The sequence below is a fragment of the Siphateles boraxobius genome, unplaced genomic scaffold (assembly GCF_051911475.1).
Source record: "Siphateles boraxobius isolate OS27281-9 unplaced genomic scaffold, OSU_SipBor_1 48, whole genome shotgun sequence".
In the NCBI taxonomy this organism is placed as follows: Eukaryota; Metazoa; Chordata; class Actinopteri; order Cypriniformes; family Leuciscidae; genus Siphateles; species Siphateles boraxobius.
In genome coordinates, this window is record NW_027509119.1 from 8,023,211 (window position 1) to 8,037,500 (window position 14,290).

The following is a 14,290-nucleotide window of genomic DNA, read 5'->3' on the forward strand; positions in this document are numbered from 1 at the left end:
TGGCCATTTTGTGTGTTTGGGCCGCACACTGCTGTCCCGCCCAGGAGTCCTCTCCAAAGCCCACTCCAGCCCATGAGTCCGCTCCAAAACCTGCTTTAGCCCATGAGTCTACTCCAGAGCCCACTCCAGCCCATGAGCCCACTCCAGAACATTCTTCAGTCCATAAGTCTACTCCAGAGCCCACTCCAGCCCATGAATCCGCTCTAAAGCCCACTTTAGCCAATGAGTCCACTCCAGAGCCCGATCCAGCCCGTGAGTCTACTCCAGAACCTGTTTCAGCCCATGAGTCTACTCTCGAACCTTCTTCAGTCCATAAGTCTACTCCAGAGCCCACTCCAGCCCATGAATCCACTCTAAAGCCCACTCCAGCCCATGAGTCTACTCCAGTACCTGATTCAGCCCATGAGTCTACTCCGGAACCTGCTTCAGCCCATGAGTCTACTCCAGAGCCCACTCCAGCCCATGAATCCACTCTAAAGCCCACTTCAGCCCATGAGTCCACTCCAGAGCCCGATCCAGCCCATGAGTCTACTCCAGAACCTGCTTCAGTCCATAAGTCTACTCCAGAGCCCACCCCAGCCCATGAATCCGCTTTAAAGCCCACTTCAGCCCATGAGTCCACTCCAGAGCCCGATCCAGCCCATGAGTCTACTCCAGAACCTGCTTCAGCCCATGAGTCTACTCCAGAACCTTCTTCAGTCCATAAGTCTACTCCAGAGCCCACTCCAGCCCATGAATCCACTCTAAAGCCCACTCCAGCCCATGAGCCCACTCCAGAGCCCGATCCAGCCCATGAGTCTATTCCAGAACCTGCTTCAGCCCATGAGTCTACTCCAGAACCTGCTTCAGCCCATGAGTCTACTGCAGAACCTGCTTCAGCCCATGAGTCTACTGCAGAACCTGCTTTAGCCCATGAGTCTACTCCAGAACCTGCTTCAGCCCATGAGTCTACTCCAGAACCTGCTTTAGCCCATGAGTCTACTCCAGAACCTGCTTCAGCCCATGAGTCTACTCCAGAACCTGCTTCAGCCCATGAGTCTACTTCAGAACCTGCTTCAGCCCATGAGTCTACTCCAGAACCTGCTTCAGGCCATGAGTCTACTCCAGAACCTGCTTCAGCCCATGAGTCTACTCCAGATCCTGCTTTAGCCCATGAGTCTACTCCAGAACCTGCTTCTGCCCATGAGTCCACTTCAGAGCCCACTCCAGCCCAGGAGTCCCCTTCAGAGCCCACTCCAGCCCATGAGTCCCCTTCAGAGCCCACTCCAACCCATGAGTCCCCTTCAGAGCCCACTCCAGCCCATGAGTCTACTCCAGAACCTCCTGTAGCTCATGAGTCTGCTCCAGAACCTGCTTCAGCCCACGAGTCCATTCCGGAGCCCACTCCAGCCCATGAGTCCCCTTTAGAGCCCACTCCAGCCCATGAGTCTACTCCAGAACCTGCTGTAGCCCATGAGTCTGCTCCAGAACCTGCTTCAGCCCATGAGTTCGCTCCAGAACCTGCTGTAGCCCATGAGTCCACTACAGAGCCCACTCCAGCCCATGAGTTCGCTCCAGAAACTGTTTCAGCCCATGAGTCTCCTTCAGAGCCCACTCCAGCCCATGAGTTCGCTCCAGAAACTGTTTCAGCCCATGAATCCACTCCAGAACCTGCTTCCGCCCATGAGTCCCCATCAGAGCCCACTCCAGCCCATGAGTTCGCTCCAGAAACTGTTTCAGCCCATGAATCCACTCCAGAACCTGCTTCAGCCCATGAGTCCCCATCAGAGCCCACTCCAGCCCATGAGTCTGCTTCAGACCTGCTTCAGCCCATGAGTCTGCTCCAGAACCTGCTTCAGCCCATGAGTCCACTACAGAGCCCACTCCAGCCCATGAGTCTGCCCAAAGTGCCCGGTATGCCCGATGGCCAGTCCAGCCCTGCATGGATGCCATGCCAGAGTCTTTACTTAATTCAATCTGCTTGCAATCTCATTATTCTCTGTAGGGCACAGCTTATTGGTTCCTGCTGTATCAGTAGCCAATGAGCTTGCTGCTCAAGCTTCAAATACTCGGTCAGCATTTGCTGTAGTAGTTACAATGCGCTCAAAAAACCCTCCATCCTCCCCAGCTCCACCTGTACATATTTACTACAGGTAATTAATGTACGCTATATTGTACAGCAGCAGCATGTCTTACTTGCTCACAGCAGTGAGTCGTGTGTGTATTGGCAGTAGAAAGACCTGTACTTGCTCAAAATTCCATCTGGATAAATAATTGAACCATTAAATGCATGAACCATCACTCACGAATAAATTACAGTATGGCTATGTGTGTTTATGATGAAAGCAAACCTGTGCTTCTGCTCTTATTGAGTCTTTAGAAATCATACAGAAGGGAATAAAACAGTATGTGATTTCACACCTTCAGACAATATGGTTTTATATTTTATTTGTTATATAACTTATTTGCCTTAAGAAATAGGTCCAAGTGGGGCAACAGATCACTATTTCACTCTGTCATTACATGTTACAGATCTGTCATCATTTTATAACTCATTCAGCACAAAACCCCTGAAGCAACAATAGTGCATTATTGGCACCATCTATATTCTTGTCTTTACTTGTAAGCTCTAGCGTGACATAAACATGTCAATAAAGGATATGATTATGAAAGTCTAAAATGATACTCTAACATGCTTTGTCACAGAGGTCGGCTAAATTAGATCTGGCTATACGCAAAGAAACCCGGCATGTTTGGAAAAAGCTGAGTCAGATGGATTTGCTTGATGTTTGCCCACCACCAAATATTTCACATCCTCGAACCAGGCAATATAGGGTTTAGATATTTGGCACAAGGGTGTGCAACTTTGGATCATATAAACCAGAATAGGATTAGTAACTGGCTGACAACTTCTAAATCCAAAGCATCATGAGGTCTGAAGACATCTTAACCCTATAAAGCCTACTGTATGACATTTGATACACAAATTTTAAGGCTTTTAAAGTATCAACACAATCAAAACTTTCCTGAAAAAGCTGCTGTGCACTATACTGGCTTCTGTTTTCTGTTTTCTGATTGTTAATTTATATTTTTTAGCCAGTAAAAGGTCTTTTATATCATTCTAAAATGTCTACCATCAGGTCGTGGTACACGTCTTTTTGATGTGAAATCTTTACTGATTTTTATAAAGTAAACATAAGAAAAGCTTTTATATGGTTAGTAATATTTCAAGAAGAACACTTACACCTAGGTTTACTTGACTGTACATTCATCATCACTCAAAATCAAGTAACATCAACAAGTACATCAAAATCCTGTTAAAATGTATCAAATATGATACTTCAGGCTTTTGAGAAATGTTTATTTGTTCATCTTTCATTGGATTGCATTGCATTATGTTTTAAAACTACAGAGCTTTTATCATAAAACTAAGCTTTTAAATATCATCTTACCAAAATTTATTATTGGGAGATATAGAGTGACAAGTGATATTTTTATGCTGCTTTACATTACAAGCTATCAGAACTTCTTGGACGTGTAAATAGCAGTAACTGCACCAAATTGCGTATTTTTGTTCAGTTTGGGCCTCTGAATAAAATTACGTTTGTTTCCTCCATGAGTGAGCACTCTATATTCTCTCTATATCAAACTTTAAGAGCCATAAAAGTCTATGTATCAAATATGATATTCAACAAAAAACACATACATATTTTTGCCTAAATGTATAATAAACAGTTTCATTTTAAAAAAAATCTGAGTATTATTTTATATATCAGACTTTACAGGTGTAAGATGTTATTTCATGGAGTTGCTATTTATATAAATATAGTAATATGCAATATGTATTGGGCATTTTATTGACATTGGCATACCCGTATAGCAAAAGATCCTCATATATCAGTACAGCACAGTCATAACTGCATTTGGTCCATCAATGTCTTGTTAATATGAAATGTTAGGTCTGGCTCTAGTGATTGGTATAGTAATGCTGACCTAGCAGCTGCGTACTACCTTTTTCCAAACCAGACTCATTCTCTACTTTGTGTATTCAAATCCCTTTTTCTTTTATGAGAAAACTGAGCCATGACACTCTGAAGTCCAAGCACAACAATCCCAGAGCTCAGTGGTGAGAGAGGAAGCCATAATCTCAAGCTTATATAGCCGAGTTTGAGGCTCAGCCATTGACCTATTAAACATGATGTGTTTTAATGAGGGAGGAAATACAGGGACCGGCGCATCCTACTTTGCGTCACCAGAGAAATTTTCAGTAAACCTCGACCAGTCAAACACATTGACTGTGCTTTTTTGGCGCTCAAACGGCAAAGGGTGTCCTTGGTGGTTCCTTTGTGTTTGCACTGGCTCTTTTATATCAAGCTGTGATTCATGGACAGCCACACATGGCAACATCACAATTGTGCATATAAAGATGTTTTATTGGCTTTCAGGAGCATAAAAACAATAACTGCGAATGACTGGTTTCTATTACGTTGACGTATTATTCAGCAGTTTATATGTTCAGGCAAGACTTCAACAATTCCCTAGTGAGAATTATGGTATGTTTTTACACGACAACGATGTACTAAAAACGGAAAGGTTTTTCCTTTACGTTTTCCACGTACAGATGACAGCGTTGTCAAAACGATCCCAGTTCACATGGATCCGTGAAAACAATTAAAAAAACCTGTATTCTGCTGCCAGGCCAGTAGTTGGCGATGTCCCTTTGTAAAGAAACACTACACGCCTACAGACTGAACCCGTAATACGCATGTGCATGACGTAATTGTTTTCACAAATTCATGTTTTTGTAGTTTACATGGAGACAATAATGTTTTTGTTTCGTTTCGGTATAGTTTTCAAAAACGTGCACTTTTGAAGCCCGTTTTCAAAAGTTTGCGTTTTCAGGCCCGCAAAAGGCTGTTGTTCTGTAAACGCCTCCTTAGTTTGTATTAGGACCATGACTGCTTTTAGAATAGCATACTAGCACTATTATTTCTGCATTGAATTGTACAGTATATTGTATATATGCAGTATTACTGCTTGAAACATTTTAAGATGATTATGTTTAATGTTGTTATAACATGCATTGTGGAAAAAGAACTTTAGCATTTTTTTAACCCTTGTGCCGTGCAGAAAACCCAGACAAATGTTGTGTTCCCGTGTTGTGTATTGGATTTAATCTGTTTGCCAACTTGTTTTCTTTTAGTTAGGACAGGTAGTGTATTTCTTTTTGGATCTGTTTGATCATAGGCCTCCTTTATCTGAGCTTATGCAACTCAATTTGTATGAGACTCTATATTACACAATGTTTGATAATATAGAATATTGATAGATTTATAAGCAATTCTTTACAGGCCGTCATTTTTGATCGGGAACACCACACTTGTATAAAGGTCGAAAAAAGAATCACAAAAATTTACAAATATTCTCAAAAAACTGGGAGGGAAATAATTATACCCTGGGTGAGTAAAGTCAGTACAAGTGTGATAATGTTAACAAGCAAAAATGTTAAAATGTTAAAAAGAAATCTTCGCCGGGTCTAAATGACCCGAACAAAACATGAGGGTAAAAAAAGAGTACTTATAATATACTTTTAAAGAATATACTTAAAGGTGTGAACTGAATGTGATGTTTTCAGACACTTAATTGCATGTTAATTGCAATTAAATTAAAATATATTATATAATTTATATTTAAATCAACTGCAGTTAGCTTAACTTGTTATTTTTTTGACCTACTTAAAGGGGTGGTACAACACGATTTCACTTTTCTAACTTTTAGCTAGTGTGAAATGTTGCTGTTTGAGCATAAACAACATCTGCAAAGTTACAATGCTCAAAGTTCAAAGCAAAGGGAGATATTTGCTTTAAAGAAAAGGACTACAACAAATGGCTGGTAGGGACTTCACGACATTCCTCCCGGGTTAGTGACATCAGCAACCCTAAAATGTACATAAACCCCGCCCCCGGGACACGCAGTCCATGTTGAGAAGAGGGAAAAGTTGTTGTATAAGAGAAGATTTGTGAGTCAGCTCAAACTTTAGCATCCATCCTGGCAATAGATGCCTGTTGACATACATAGAACGCTGTCTGTCAATTATGTAACATATAAGAATAAAGTGACTAGGCTAATTTCTAAACATCTTATTGTTACTTAGGCCACTTAAAAACTTAATAAAACTTCTCTTTAATAACATAGTGCAAATTCAAAACTGAAATCAGTGTTAGCTAAATTAAACAAATGGCAGGTAGGCCTAAGTCAAACACTGATGAGGCATGCCCATCTCCTCACTTCTCCAGATTATCCCCTGTGAGTATGTAGGTCTAGGACTAGGTGGTCTGGCCTACTACTTAACATCCCACTTTTCAATGCTGCAGGGGAATATAAACTTCTGCCCCCTTCTGCCTGTACCACCAAGTTCAGAATCAGAATCAGAATCAGAAAGAGCTTTATTCCCAAGTGTGCTTGCACACACAAGGAATTTGTTTTGGTACTGAGGTTTCCAGTGGACTATACAAATACAAATACAACATGAAACATGAAACATAATACTACAAATTATAAGAATAAAAAAAATAAAAATATAAATATAAATATATGAGAATAAAACTATCACAGTTTGGTTTAGTCAGAATAGACATTTTCAGATTTACAGATTATGAACCTATTTACAGTGTTTTGAATATTATAAATAAATAAATCTACATATAAGTATCACCTGAGTTGTAGGATATTGCACTAAACAGTGGGAGTATTGCACTTACAGGCATATGCCTTGGGAGGAGTGTTAACTGTTCAGGAGGGAAATGGCCTGTGGGAAGAAACTGTTCCTGTGCCGAGATGTTCTTGTGGCCAGTGATCTGAGTCTCCGTCTTGACGGTAACAGTTCAAACAGGTGGTGTCCAGGGTGAGTGGAGTCTGTGATGATTTTACCTGCTCTCTTCCTCACTCTGGAAGAGTACAGGTCCTGGAGGTTTGGCAGGGGGGCACCAATAATCCTCTCCGCAGTCCGGACTGTCCGTTGTAGTCTCCTGATGTCTGATTTGGTAGCTGAACCAAACCAGACAGTGATGGAAGCGCACAAGACAGACTCAATGACGGCTGAGTAGAACTGAATCAGCAGATCCTGTGGCAGGTTGAACTTCCTCAGCTGGCGAAGGAAGTACAGTCTCTGCTGGGCCTTTTTCACAGTGGAGTCAATGTGATTGTCCCACTTCAGGTCCTGAGAGATGATAGTGCCCAGGAACCTGATTGACTCCACTGCTCCCACAGTGCTGTTCATGATGGTGAGTGGGGGGAGTGCTGGGCTGTTCCTCCTGAAGTCCACGATCATCTCCACTGTTTTGAGCGTGTTCAGCTCAAGGTTGTTATAACTGCACCAGGCAGCCAGCTGTTCAACCTCCAGTCTGTAAGCAGACTCGTCACCGTTTTGGATGAGACCGATGACAGTGGTGTCGTCTGCAAATTTCAGGAGCTTGACAGTGGGGTCTTTAGAAATGCAGTCATTAGTGTACAGGGAGAAGAGCAGTGGGGAGAGAACGCACCCTTGGGGGGCTCCGGTGCTGATTGTGAGTGTCTTGGATGTGTGTTTCCCCAGTCTCACTCGCTGCTGCCGGTCCGTCAGGAAGCTGGTGATCCACTGACAGATCGAGGATGGTATGGAGAGCTGGGTCAGTTTGGCTGTGAGAAGACCAGGCATGATGGTATTGAAGGCCGAACTGAAGTCCACAAAGAGGATCCTTGCATAAGTCCCTGGTCTGTCGAGATGTTGCAGGATATAATGCAGTCCCATGTTGACTGCATCATCCACAGACCTATTTGCTCTGTAAGCAAACTGAAAGGGATCCAGCAAGGGTCCAGTGAGGTCCTTCAGGTGGGCCAGCACCAGTCTTTCAAACGACTTCATGACCACAGACGTGAGAGCGACAGGTCTGTAGTCATTAAGTCCAGTGATTTTGGGTTTTTTGGGGACAGGAATGATAGTGGAGCGTTTGAAGCAGCAGGGAACTTCACACTGCTCCAATGATCTGTTGAAGATCTGCGTGAAGACCGGGGCCAGTTGGTCAGCGCAGGCTTTTAAACAAGCAGATGAGATGCCGTCTGGGCCTGAGGCTTTCCTAGTCTTCTGTTTTTTGAAGACTCGGCTCACGTCCTCCACACAGACCTTAAGCTCAGGTTGGATGGCAGGAGGGGGGAGTGATAATTGGAGTGCAGGAGGTGATGGTGAAAGTGTGAAGTGCAGATCAGACCGGGTGTGTGGTGTTAATGAGGGCTTTTCAAACCGGCAGTAAAATGAATTTAAATCGTCAGCCAGGTGTTGATTGCCCACAGATCAAGGGGATGGTGACTTGTAGTTGGTGATGTTCCTCAGGCCATTCCAGACTGATGATGGGTCGTTGGATGAAAACTGGTTTTTCAGTTTATCAGAGTAGTTCCTTTTAGCAACTCTGATCTCCTTTGTCAATCTGTTTCTGGCCTGGTTATACAAGATTTTATCCCCACTTCTGTAAGCATCCTCTTTGGCATGACGAAGGTGTTTGAGTTTCCCAGTAAACCATGGTTTATCATTAGTGAATGATAAGAATGTCCTGGTAGGAATGCATGTATCCTCACAGAAACTTATATATGATGTTACAGTATCTGTGAGCTCATCCAGATCATTGGTAGCAGCTTCAAAAACAGTCCAATCAGTGCAATCAAAGCAGGCCTGTAGATTCTGCTCTGCTTCATTAGTCCATCTTTTTACAGTCCGTATTCCAGGTTTAGCTGATTTCAATTTCTGCCTGTAGGTCGGTATGAGATGAACCAAACAGTGATCAGAGAGCCCCAAAGCTGCCCGTGGGACGGAGTGATACGCATTTCTTATTGTGGTGTAACAGTGGTCCAGTATATTACTGTCTCTGGTGGGACATGTAACGTGCTGTCTGTATTTTGGTAGTTCACGGGAAAGATTTGCTTTGTTAAAATCCCCAAGAATGATTAAAAGAGAGTCTGGGTACCTTTGTTCCGTTTCAGATATTTGTTCAGCCAGCTGTTGTAGCGCCGCGCTCGCGTCTGGAGGGATGTAAACATTCACGAGAATGAAAGAGGAAAATTCCCGAGTAGAAGGGTTTACAGTTTATGAAATGTGCCTCTAAATTAGGAGAGCACATCTTCTTCAGTGTTGTTACATCTGAACACCAACTTTCGTTAATGTAGAAACACAATCCACCACCTCTCGTTTTCCCCGTTAGCTCCGCGATGCGATCCGCTCGGAATGGCTGGAAGCCCGGCAGATGTATTGCGTTGTCCGGTATGGCTTCACTCAGCCAGGTTTCAGTGAAGCACAAAGCAGCAGAGTTTAAAAAATCCTTGTTAGTGTGGGTGAGGAGAAGAAGTTCATCCGTTTTGTTAGGAAGGGATCGGAGATTCGCGAGATGAATACTGGGGAGTGCAGTGCGCAGGCCGCGCTCGCGGAGTTTAACCAGCGCGCCGGCTCGCTTCCCGCGTTTGCGTCTGAACGCGCGTTTGAACAACAACGCTGCACCTCCGACGAGAATGTCCAGCAAAACGTCCGAATAATCAAAAACTGTAGAAAAGGTCTCTGGTGTGTGTTTCCTAATGTCCAGTAGTTTTGGTCTAAAAGAATGTCACATAGTTTAAGCGCTAAAATGTAAGAGTACAATGTACAATTACAAATTAATAATATGTTGAAAATAATTATAAGTGGGGGTGCCACTGGCACAATTTAACCCAGGCCCTTTGCCACAAGTTCGAAAAACTAACATGATCCAGCAGTTAAAAGCTAACATCATGCTAACTCTATAGACTCATTGTGTAGCCTGCTAAAGCCCTAAGACATGTGTGAAACGTTTTCAAACTTGTCAATAATTGTTCAGAAACTACAATCAAAAAACCTTAATCATAGAAATTTTACTTTGAAAGGAAAAAAACGTTTTTTTTTAGCTAAAATGTGCTTACATCTCATGCCATGTGTCTCTCTTCTTTGGAGGATATGTAAAATGGATGGCTTTTCAAAATTATGTGGTCACATGAGCAATTTCTTCTATGGTTTTCCAGAAACAAGGGGTGGATCAACTTCCCCCCTGGCACAAATCACCCCACTCTCCCCCTAAGTAGTTTTAAAAAATATATATATACACATATAAGATTGGAAGTGCCCTACAAGTGCTAATTCAATCTTAAGAACACTTCATTTTCACAGAGCATTATGTCAGTACTAGTATGTTAGCAGACAATTCTGAGCATATTTCCACTCTGGAGTATTTATTTTCTCATGTAACCACTAGATGGAGGTAACCTTGATTTCCACACGAAACCTGAGATTATTGCTACACGTCATCAATCCGGAAGTCGGCCATATTGGAGGCACTGAACGTAAACAATGCCACTGAACGGACTTGCATAGTTGGCTGATTATTGCTGCTGAAAAATGGTCGTGTTTTGGTCTGTACTAATCGGTCGCACCGCTAAAAAACATTTCGAGTTCTATAGACTGTGAAATGTTAAAGAGAAGAGAGCAAAAAACTGATGAAAGAAGGCGTTTGTGGTTGAGAGAGGCACAGCATTAACGTTAGCCACATCATGTGTAAATGAAGCGTTGACTATGGCCAAAATGTTGAAGTAAAGTACGAATGTATGGCTACATTCACACTGTCAGTCAAAATCCAATTATCTTTATATCCTATTAGAATTTGATCTAAAATGATGTCCACACTGTGTATCGCAACTGTTCAGACCCGAGTTGTGTGTTCATGCAGCTCTTTGGCAATATGGCAATGATGTTGCGTTGATGGAGGGGTTTGCATTTGCAATAGATGTTGTCTATTGGAAAAAGATGTTGGCATGGAAACGTGTAGCCGCCGGCCCGCCACACTTGACTCCTGCGTCTCGAGCTGCAGAACTGTAGGAGGCTGGTATGCACAGCTTTTTTCCCATGCTCTTATCTGCGCCGGTTTCAAAAATAATAATTTTCTGCTTGTCCTGCACTTTGCAACAACACAGCCTTGTTGCGACTTTCAGCATGTTCCCTTTAACAACGTCTGACGTTTACATTTTACGCGGCGTGTGAAAGTCACATACCACGCGAAATACAATGAAGCGGATTTCCTGATATGTAATTTAAATAGGATTTCAAAACACATATGGATGTAGCTTGAAACTGATTTCATGTGCTTTTTTTGGACTGACAATCTAAACGTAGCATATGTCTAAATAAGGAATAGAAGGAAGAATAGCGGTAAGGGCTAGAAAAGCTCGTTCGGATCTTTACCTCATATTAACTTTAGTTCGTCAAAATTCACGCTCTTTCCTGCTTACGAAGTCCTTCTCTATATGATTTCGCAGCTTCCGTGTTTTTTTTCCATGGTTTAGAAGTCATAAATTAGTGTAAAAATGTGTTCAGTAGTACATAAACAGTGCAAACCATACTGTTGTTTACATCCGAATCATACATGTTCTGTGTGAATGAATGGTGCAGTTTCATTTAACACAAACACGTGCGCGCGCTGAAGCACGTGTGACGCTCGAGCTGTTTATTTGCCTATAAGAGGACACAACTGCATGAACTTCCTCTCCAGACTCTAGATCAGCTCTTAAAGTCACTTTGTGAGCATTTAACCGCATCGTTTGAGAAAAACTATCGTCATGTCATGTAATCCGAATGGCGTAAACATGGGCAGTCAATGTGCAACAGTCAAAGGTTGTGAATTTCACAAACGGTTTTATTCCAGGCCTGTACTTTTGCGCTGTTGTTAAAACAGCCAACCACACAACACGCTCTACCCGCCATCACTGGACAGTATACGTACTAAAAAAATTGTAAATTCATACAGCTAACATCTGCTACAGCCGCATACGGGACCAACACGCTACTTCCGCTACTTCCTTAGCAGCAAGGCACGCAGTAATGGCGGTGCTGCTTTACTTCGGTGTTTCGCAGGATTTGTGTATAATACTCCTTTGAATGTCCCATGTTGATTCAATTCTGAATACCAATAATCCGTTCTGCACACAAACACTAAAGAAAAAAACTGCATTACACAAACATCCTCATTCAGTTGTGCTGCAGGGCTGCATTACATGTAATCAGTGATGGTCTGAATGTAATTTCCACTGTTTCCCCCGGCAAAGATCACAGATCGCAGCCATGACCTTGACTGAGAGAAGCTTTCGTCCAGATGGTGACTGGGAGCGTGTGGAGGTCACGCTTACCTCGGCCTCATGGTCAGTTGTTTATTTGGTGAGAGCTGCAGATCCTCTATGCCCTACAATGTTTGTTAGCTTCCCTTGATTTAGTGGTGCTGTTTTGAGACTCTCTCAGTAAGTAGTGAGATGGGAAGAAAACCTGCATGATGTGAGAACACACGGAAACAGATAAATACGACCTTTCTATGAGGGCAGTGAAAATATCAAAATAGGAAGAACTACAACAGATGCATCGCGCTACTAGTGGATCTAAAACTTTTTGAGCTCATTTTAATGCTTTGTCTTATTTTAAATAATTTTAAGTCATCTTGAGTTCCTTCTCATTTGAGAACCACTGCACTAGATAGAAAAGTGGCTAAAATAGAGGAGGAATAGGTGGCTGAAACCAAGGGCTGCCACATGACCACATGTCTAGCTGGTTAGCTGGGTTCAGTTAGCCCCTGCTGGGTAGAGGCTGTAACTACACCATTTTCATGTGAGCTACACTCAAAATTGACCATAATATCCTTTAAATATTTTTTTTTCAAGCAACACATAATAGCAAATATTTCATTCTATTTAAATAGATCTTTATTTCTGGCTGCTTCTATTTTGGGGGCTCTTAAAGGGATAGTTTAACCAAAAATGTTGGTAACTATACAGTTTCGGTTACCATTGACTGATATTGAATGGACAACAAGTAAAATGGAAGTCAATGGGAACCAAAACCATTTTGTCATCAACATTCTTTAAAATATATGTTATGTTCAGCAGTAGAAAAACATACAGGTTTGGAATGACAATTTGCCAATTTTTGGGTGAATTGTGCCTTTAAAAGCATGAAATTGACTTTTTTTTTTTTTTTTAAATATGTTGCCTTTGATGATCAGGTGATTTGTTTGTTTATTTGTGGAAACCATGAGACTACCATTCAAAGGTTTGGGGTAATAAATAAAAAAATATATAAAAAAATATATATGTAAATATTTATCCAGCAGCCGAGGATGCATTAAATTAACCAAAAGTGATGGTAAGAGACATTTATCTTTATAAAATGTATACATTTATATTATAAAAAAATATAATTATATATTGTATATATATATATATATATATATATATATATATATATATATGATTTATTTATTGAATTTTTCACAACACCAAAGACAAACAATCAATATAAGAAATAATATAAAAACTAATAATATAATAAAAACCAGACAAAAAAAACAGACATAAAAAAAACATTAATACAAAAACACCAACACAAAATCCCTCACAGTACTAACAGGTTTAGTATAGTATATAATATATAAGAGAGCTTTATGTCATAATACAGAAATAGGACAAGGTCAGCCTTAACTAGGTCCAGCAAGTAAAGTTGAGTAACCTCAAAACTTAGAAAGTAATGTGTGCTGCTAACGATAATACCAGTTGAAAACTGAAAAACCACTGAAAGTGCAGGGTTGGGTGGTCAGTCAGTCAATTGAGACTGCGTCCAGTTGCAGAGATTTAACGTGCTCAAAAAAGGGTAACCAAATTCTTGAAAATTTAATCATGGAACCACGAAGGCAGTGTTTAATTTTTTCCAATTTAACAAAAAAAAGGCATGTTTTATCCACCGAGTATGAGAAGGGACTCGAGGACCCTTCCAATTCATCAAAATGCAACGTCTCGCTAGCAGTGTAAGAAAGCTACCAACTCTGCGAAATGAGACGGCAATGAGTAATTAGGAGGTAAAACTCCAAACAAGCCGATTAGCAGAGAGGGATGGATATTGATTGAAGTAATAGCGGAAAGTGAGTCAAAAACCGACTCCCAGAAAAGAGATAAAGCAGGACAAGTCCAGAACATATGAGTTAGATTAGCCGGTTCTACATGACACTTGTTGCAGCTTGGATCAATGTCAGGGAACATACGGCCTAATTTACTTTTAGACCAATGTACCTTGTGGACCACTTTACACTGTAAAACCCCGTGGCGAGCACAAACAGATGACGTGTGAACACGTTTCAAAATCGAATGCCATGTTTCGGTCTCTATCTCTATATTAAGATCCCTAGCCCCGGTAATCCGCAGACTGTCAGAATCCAAAGGGCAACATGTGAAAAAGGTATTATAAATC